Below are 7,500 nucleotides of genomic sequence, written 5' to 3'. Positions count from 1 at the left end.
TATGAGCTATGAACCAAAGACTGTCTTTATTGAGATCCTCGGGATTTGAGCTGGCAGAAGGGACACAAAATGGCTCACCAATGAAATCACACGTAACCACAGTAACGGTACCGCCAATGCGATTGGATGGATTTCGGGTAACTCCTCGTGCAGCGCTGAGGAACGGACATTTTTGTTGGTCAACTGGGATTCGGAAAAAGACTTGTGATTGGACCCTATGAAATGATTGCTAAGAAGAAAGGGGCAGTGGGTGGATGGTAGAAGCCATGTCCACTTCTGACTGTTCCAGGATGTGTGTGGTGCCAACAACCCCACCCCACCCCACCCAACGCCACCCCCACTAACCCCCACCCTCACCAGGCCCCTCCCCGACAGCAGACTGCCATAACCAAGCCTCTAGTGCCTTTGAAAATGCTATGCAGGTCCTGTGACCATTTAATAAGCCTTGACAATCTCACACACTTATCCTCTCTCTCCTCTCTCTCTCTCTCTCTCTCTCTCTCTCTCTCTCTCTCTCTCTCTCTCTCTCTCTTTTCTCTCGCTCACACACACACACACACACTGCTTGTAAGCCATTTCATTCACACGCACACACACACGCACACACACACACACACACACACACACACACACACACACACACACACACACACACACACACATACAAACACACACACACACACACACACACACACACACACAAACACACACACAGTCGTAGAGAACTCCACTGAGAGTAGATCCATGGATTCCAGAGAGTGATGTCATTCCCAGCCTCTCCTGGTTGAAAGGTGATTGGGTCTGAGTAGGAGTGTGTGACGCACATGTTAGGTCCCATTGCTGCCTGACTGGATGGGTGTGTGTGTGTGTGTGTGTGTGTGTGTGTGTGTGTGTGTGTGTGTGTGTGTGTGTGTGTGTGTGTCTGTCCCAGAGGCGGGATGTGTTGATACTCGTTTGGCTGTTGACGAGCCAAGTGAATTCCACAAAATGGAGAAATGTTGACAAAGCCTGGAGACTGAGAGTTTTCAAATCCATAACCTCTCTCTCTCTCTCTCACTTTTTTTTCTCTCTCTCTTCAAATAACACCTGTTTTTAATTGCGGCCATCACATTGAAGTTTGTCTGTTGCTTTGTGTGTGTGTGTGCGCGTGTGTGTGTGCGCGTGTGTGTGTGCGTGAGTGTGTGTGTACGTGTGTGTGTGTGTGCGTGTGTGTGTGTGCTCGATTGCTTACATGCACCCAGTATTACACAATATAATTGTGGAAGTTTTCACTCACCATCTATAACAACATTTCTGTTGTGTAGCATCATCAGATCTACATCCTTTAGAAGTTCAAATGACACACTGCGGTTTCTGGAAAAGGAACACACACACACACACACACACACACACACACACACACACACACACACAACACACACACACGTCACACACACAGCTCTCAGTACAGCTCTCTTTGTTTCCTCAGAATGTTTGGTACTTAGGTCTGGGGACCCCTGGATAACCGTGTTAAACGTGTTAAATAACATATCAGTTTTGTTGACACACAGTGGTTGGTTTTCAGAAACACTGAACTGTTCAAAAAGTCGGATTTTTTTATCTACACGTCATTTCAAAGCAAAATGTTGATCAAATACTCCAAATCAACATTTTCATTAATGTTGCAGTATGATTTGTGGTCTCGATTTTCAGGTTTCAGTTGTCCTGTTTATTTCTATTATTGATGTGATTTTTGGTACTGACAAGTAAATGCACCGTTTGTAAAAAACTGTTCATTATAAAGATTGACAGATCAGTTGGTCCATAACAACATAATACCTGTTTACCTACGTAGAAGCGAAGGTTCCTGAACAGAGCAATCCGTAAAGGTACAAGGAACCCAGTCAGTGCTTAGTGGCCCTGACTGTAGGCATATGCAGAATCTTACGGGTTCTTCCTTTCTCTGTAGAAACTTCTCCAAAGAGGCTAGAGGAGTGGAATGTTTTAAGAGTAACTGAGAGCCTTCTTATTCACTCTGTCCCACACACACACACACCCCACATTTCCCCCCAAAAAGATAAAGGTTACCTCTAAGTTCTGGTCGTGAGGAGATGGAGAGAAGGGAAAAAAGAGAGAGAGGGAGAGCCCCCCCACCCCCCCCCCCCCCAAACTAGTTGAGTTGGTTGGGATGTGATGCTGTCGCTTGGCAGCATTTGATCATCCACCCATCTCCATGCGCACTAATGCAGCAATACGATGCTGGTGAGGACTGGCCTGCATGAACTCTTAACCACCACTAGTCAAAGCGTGAAGAGTGTTTAACATTCACATGGGAATCGTTACATTTCTAACCAGAGAAGGTTGTGTGGCCATCTTTGTTGTTTTTTTTTTCTTTGGTCTATTATGGGCAGTTCAACCAAGGGAAAAAGTGTTTGTTGGATTTGTTGCTTACTATTATTGTGGTAGTAGTAGCTATATTGTACTTGTAACAAACCTCTGAAAGCAGACGACGGGTGCGGGCCTGGCTCACATCTGCTTCAGGTCCGGCTGAGCTTTTTTTTTTGCTGTCGCTGACTATCCAGAAATAACAAAGGAGACAATAAAATAAATATTACTTGTTCTTTCATCAATGCTAGGTGTAAAGCCATAGACTTAACAGTCAGGATCTGTGTGTACAGAAAAAAAACATGTTGTCTGTGATTTGTGTGTTCACCTGTACACATTGTTGTATATGGATTAAGTAAGAATGAGTGTGTGGATGTGAGTGTGACAGAGAGGTAGCGTGTGTCTCTGCACCAAGCGTTCACCGTCCTTTCTGTGAAAGGAAGTCCCTTCTGGAAGAAAAAGTGAAATTATTTCTTTAATGTACTCTCTCTCTCGCTCTCCTGTAGCCCTTCTCTGATTTTTCATTTTGTCTGACCCTTTTGTGACAAAGCTTTTGTTTCAAATAATGAAGTCTGATCAGTGCCTTTTGGTGCTAATGTCCTCAAACCAACAAATACTCAATAAAATAAAAAATACCTGCATTTGACCAGCTTGCCTCCTTGTGTTTTTCCTTAAAGGCAAGTGACCTGACTGCTGAAAAGAAAAGAAATGAAATGTTGTCTGAGTAATCCATGCATATTTTAAGAGTGAGTTTAAACCAAATTTTGTTAAATATGTTGTGTTGATCTCATGGTTAGTAATGACAAAACTTTCAGTAGTGTCAGTAAAATTCCATCATTCTGGAACAGTCCTGTGAAAATGACATTAATACTTTTTCATGGTTTTTATGAAAGTCAACATCACCTCGTGACACTCTCCCCTGTACTTGCGTTTTGTTTGGATGTGTCGCCCTCTGCTGGAGGACTGTTCCTATTGCCAACTCATGAATGAGCCAGGCTATACATGATGAGTAGCGTACAAATGTTTTCTTTGGGAATAAATGTATTTGCTTCCCTAAAGAAATGTACATATTTACAGATTAACCTCACATTCCTTACATAATGTAGTGAACAGGCATATTATGGTCTGATCATCAACTAAAACAGTAGCATTTTAAGTTCCTATTTCACTATATCATGAAAAGATTATGCACTTACGTGGTACATCAACTCTTTTTGCCAATTGATAACAGAACATGGACAACATGTTAAAGGATCGCACTGAGGTATTCTACTATTTTATGAAAAATAGAAGATTATTTTAAAATTGATAATAACAACACGTTTAAAAAAAGTTGGGATGGGGACTTTATGGCTAAAAAGTTCTGTAATGCTGAAGAATTTCACAACTAATTAGATTGACTGGCAACATAATTGGGTGTAAAACAAAGCAGAGGCAGTAAAGAAATTAAAGGAACACTTCACCGTTTTTTCATATTAACCTATGTTATTCCCTTAGCTAAGACGAGTTGATACATACCTCTCACGTTTCAATGCGTGCACTCACTGGCTCTCGCGCGCGGCGCAACTTTGATAGCACTTAGCTAGCCCAATGCATTCATTAGGATCCAAGCAGAGATGAAGTTAGAAGCGACCAAACACCTCCATGTTTTCCCTATAAAAATACAGTTACACGAGTAGTCACACGACCAAGTATGGTGAGACAAAATAAAATGTGGTGCATTTGTAAGCAGGTGAGAGGGATAACTATATTGTGTGGCGCAGTAATATCCTCACTCTTGCACTTTCAGTTTCACTTTGGAGTGAGGATATTACTGCGCAGAGTCTAAGGGCCAGATGTACTAAGACAGCGCTAATACCGAGTTTTCGTATGCGCAGAATGCGAACGCTGTGCTTTACTATATTGCGTGGAATTTACTAAGCTGTCACTTCATTACGTTAACTGCGTCCAACACCGCCCGTTCCCGCCCCCTGTACAACGCCAATTGCGCTGTGCGGAGCTGAACGACAGGCGCAGTTGAATATTGCAACATGAAAAAGAATCAAAGTTTAGCGATCATACATGATACAAAGAAATGTCAACGAGCAGCGACAGACAGAGTAGGCCTAGTAGTTCTACTAATCCACTAAAAAAAATACTTGAACTATTTACTACACGTAGACCAGGGCTATGACTTAAAATAGAGTCTAACAGATTGAGAAGGGCTATGTCGTGAAAGAGACAATACGATATTACAGAGGCAAACGAAAGTTAAGGTTGTTTTTGACATAGTACAATGAAGAAAACTGATGCTCTGAATACTGATTCAGCTGTCTGTAAACGTTTTTCTAAGAGAAGCAGTCAACCGCAATTTGGATTACACCTGCTTTTAGCAAGCGGAAGTTTTTCGACGCAAAATAGACGTGCGCTGTTTTCATACATATGGCGGAATACTTAATCAATCGCTAATAGCACCTCTCCTCCCCTGTACTTGCGCGTTACACCCATTTTCAGCTGATCCGCCCAGGAATTAATATGCATGACACGGAAAAACGCAAATAGCCATTCTCAGCTCCTACGGCAGGCAGTCTGCGCGTTTCTCTCATTGCGGCCTGTTAATACATATCCTCCCCATGTTTTTACGCGCACGCTACGCCTGAAATAGGCGCAAAACGTTAGTACATCTGGCCCTAAGTGTCTATGTTTATTTTGTCTCACCATACTTGTGACTACTCGTGTAACTGTATTTTATGGTTTTATGAAAAACCATTCAGACTTTTCTTTGTGTTAAAATGCTAAAACTAAAAACTACACACTTCCAGTGGACTTGCACACTTTGAGTTCATACACATGTGTGTGTGTGTGTGTGTGTGTGTGTGTGTGTGTGTGTGTGTGTGTGTTTGGCTGAACTCTGCAACCTACTTAAGAACATGTTGGAGAGTGGGATAATTCCAGAGAGCTCCAGTCCATGGACTGCCCCCATTGTGCTGGTGAAGAAAAAAGATGGCTCCTGGCACTACCAGATTACCGGTTCTGCATTGCTCAATGCGGTAACTCACGAGATGCATACCCCCTGCAGCGCATTGAAGTCCCTGATGTGTTTGCAGAGGGTTGCATGGTATTCCACACTGGACCTGGCCACTTGGCCAGTGGCAACTGGCAGGTTGAACTTGACCCAAAAGACAAGGAAAAGACCCCTATGGGACTATATCCCCTTTGGGTTATGTAATGCCCCTGCTACCTTCCAGGGGCTAATGCTGCAATGTCTGCCTTGGCCATGTGATCAGTCAGGACGGGTATCGACAGACCTAGTGAAGACTGGTGATGGAGCAGTGGGAATCCTTGGCTGTATCGGGTATTACCACCAGTTTGTCCAAGATTGTGCAAAGATCATAGCGAGGGCTGAGAACCAAAGGGGCGTAAGTGACATTTTGGTCAAAATTGAGTTATACATATCACCTGAAAGCTCTTGATGAGCTCTTTCTAACTGACAAAATTATAGAAGTAAAACATTTATAAATATAACGTTATTCAACAAAAACCAAAGGTCTTCAACTGTGAACATATAGAAGCAGTTAGATTTATTTTGGCTCTCCTGTAAAGTTGGTGAAATGTCACTTACGCCCTTTTGGTTCTCAGCCCTCGATAGCACCACTAAACCGTCTCTTGCAGGGGGTACACATGTCAGGCTTTCTGCTGATTGAAGAGTTCCCTGTGAATGCCCCAATTCTAGCATATGCAGATTTTGGTTTGTACAGTGATACTAGGTTAGATGGGCTAGGGGCGGTCCTGTTGCAGGTGTGAGAAGGAGCTAGCCGTAGCCTACACTCTACAGAGAAAAAATATCAAGATGATGGCGCCTTTAAATTGGAGCTTTTGGCCCTAAAATGGGCCATTATGCATATACTGACAATAATCCTCTGGTCCACTTGCAGTCAGTGGCAGTTGAGTTGCACGGCTCTAGAGATTGGTGTCCTGTTTGGCCAATTAAATTACACCTTAAGATACTTGCCCAGGAAGGTTAACCAGAATGCTGATATTTTGTCCAGGTTGCCTGGCGAGCAGGTGGCAATTGTAAGTCGATTTGATGGGGAAGATGCGAGGAGTATCACTGACAAGCCGGTCATGTGAACCCAAACAACACTGAACTCGTTGAGAGCTAGGTTGTTGTAACGTGTTCGCTAAACTCTATGAGTAGCGTAGTTAGTTAGCTGTTTGTTTACAAACCTTAACGTGTTATGCTCCAATAACTGTGAGTGGAGGCACAGAAGCAGCTTCTGCGAATGGCAAAGTCACCACCACGTAACTGAATGCTTGAGAATTTAGAGAGAAAAACAGCTCACCTTAACACAGTCACTATCGTCCTGACTTTGGCTGACTAAACAACCAAAGTTTACCTGTCCCAGAGAGTAGGGCAATAAAGTAGCATGAGAGCCCAACGGAGAGCCTGGCCATTCCCATTGTGTAGTAATCACTAATGACACAAACGACATAATATGTACATGTATGTCAGTTGCCATTTGTTTGACTCTGCCTGCTATAGCCTCATAGCCTAGAAATCTAGACGCACCCTAGTGGGCAAAAATATTTTTGCCTAGCGGGATGGTCTAGTGTCGCACCGTTGAGGCCAAGCCTGCGCTAGGCTCCAGGCCAGCCTAGCCAATCAGAACGCTCTATCTATGTACGGAGTCCTTGAGCCCGCCTTAGCTCACCTTCGGCTTCCGATATTGACGCCAGGGGGCTGGACCATGCGTCCTCGTTGGACGAGTTGGGTGTGAGACCGTGTTGCACAACCATAGAGAAAAACAAAAGATGGATGAGGCTAACGAAGCGCGCTCGTTTGAATCGGCTTTGAAAGAGTTAGACTTGGGCTTTTCTTTGAAGGTTGAGCAGAAAGAAGCACTCAAGTCATTCGTTTTAAAGAAGGATGTATTTGCCGTTTTGCCGACCGGCTACGATTGGTCACAAATGCTGGCGTTACGTGCAGAGGCAGTTTGAAAGACAACTGTTCATCCCACCCACAGGCTTCAGCTCTGTGAATGGTCCGACCCCAGACTATACATTTCTGTATAGTTTGGCTTGCCAGGCTAGGCTTTAAGTCGTATTGTCCCAAATTTTGGTTGCAGTTCCACCAGAGTTCCACTGGGGGCGGTCCCA

General features: G+C 43.8%; 1 protein-coding gene across 2 annotated transcripts in view; it reads left to right on the top strand.

The window, feature by feature from the left end:
* The window catches only part of frmd6 (FERM domain containing 6), a 30,196-nt gene extending 27,186 nt beyond the window's left edge, over window positions 1-3,010 (top strand). For both annotated transcript variants that reach the window (XM_062522233.1, XM_062522232.1), the window contains exon 14: window positions 1-3,010. This exon is cut by the window's left edge and continues 965 nt beyond it. The gene's annotated coding sequence lies outside the window, so the exon portion shown is untranslated.
* Window positions 3,011-7,500: the final 4,490 nt, after the last annotated feature.

This window comes from Sardina pilchardus, chromosome 20 (genome assembly GCF_963854185.1).
Source record: "Sardina pilchardus chromosome 20, fSarPil1.1, whole genome shotgun sequence".
Lineage (NCBI taxonomy): Eukaryota > Metazoa > Chordata > Actinopteri > Clupeiformes > Clupeidae > Sardina > Sardina pilchardus.
This window is presented reverse-complemented; position numbering and strand designations above follow the sequence as displayed.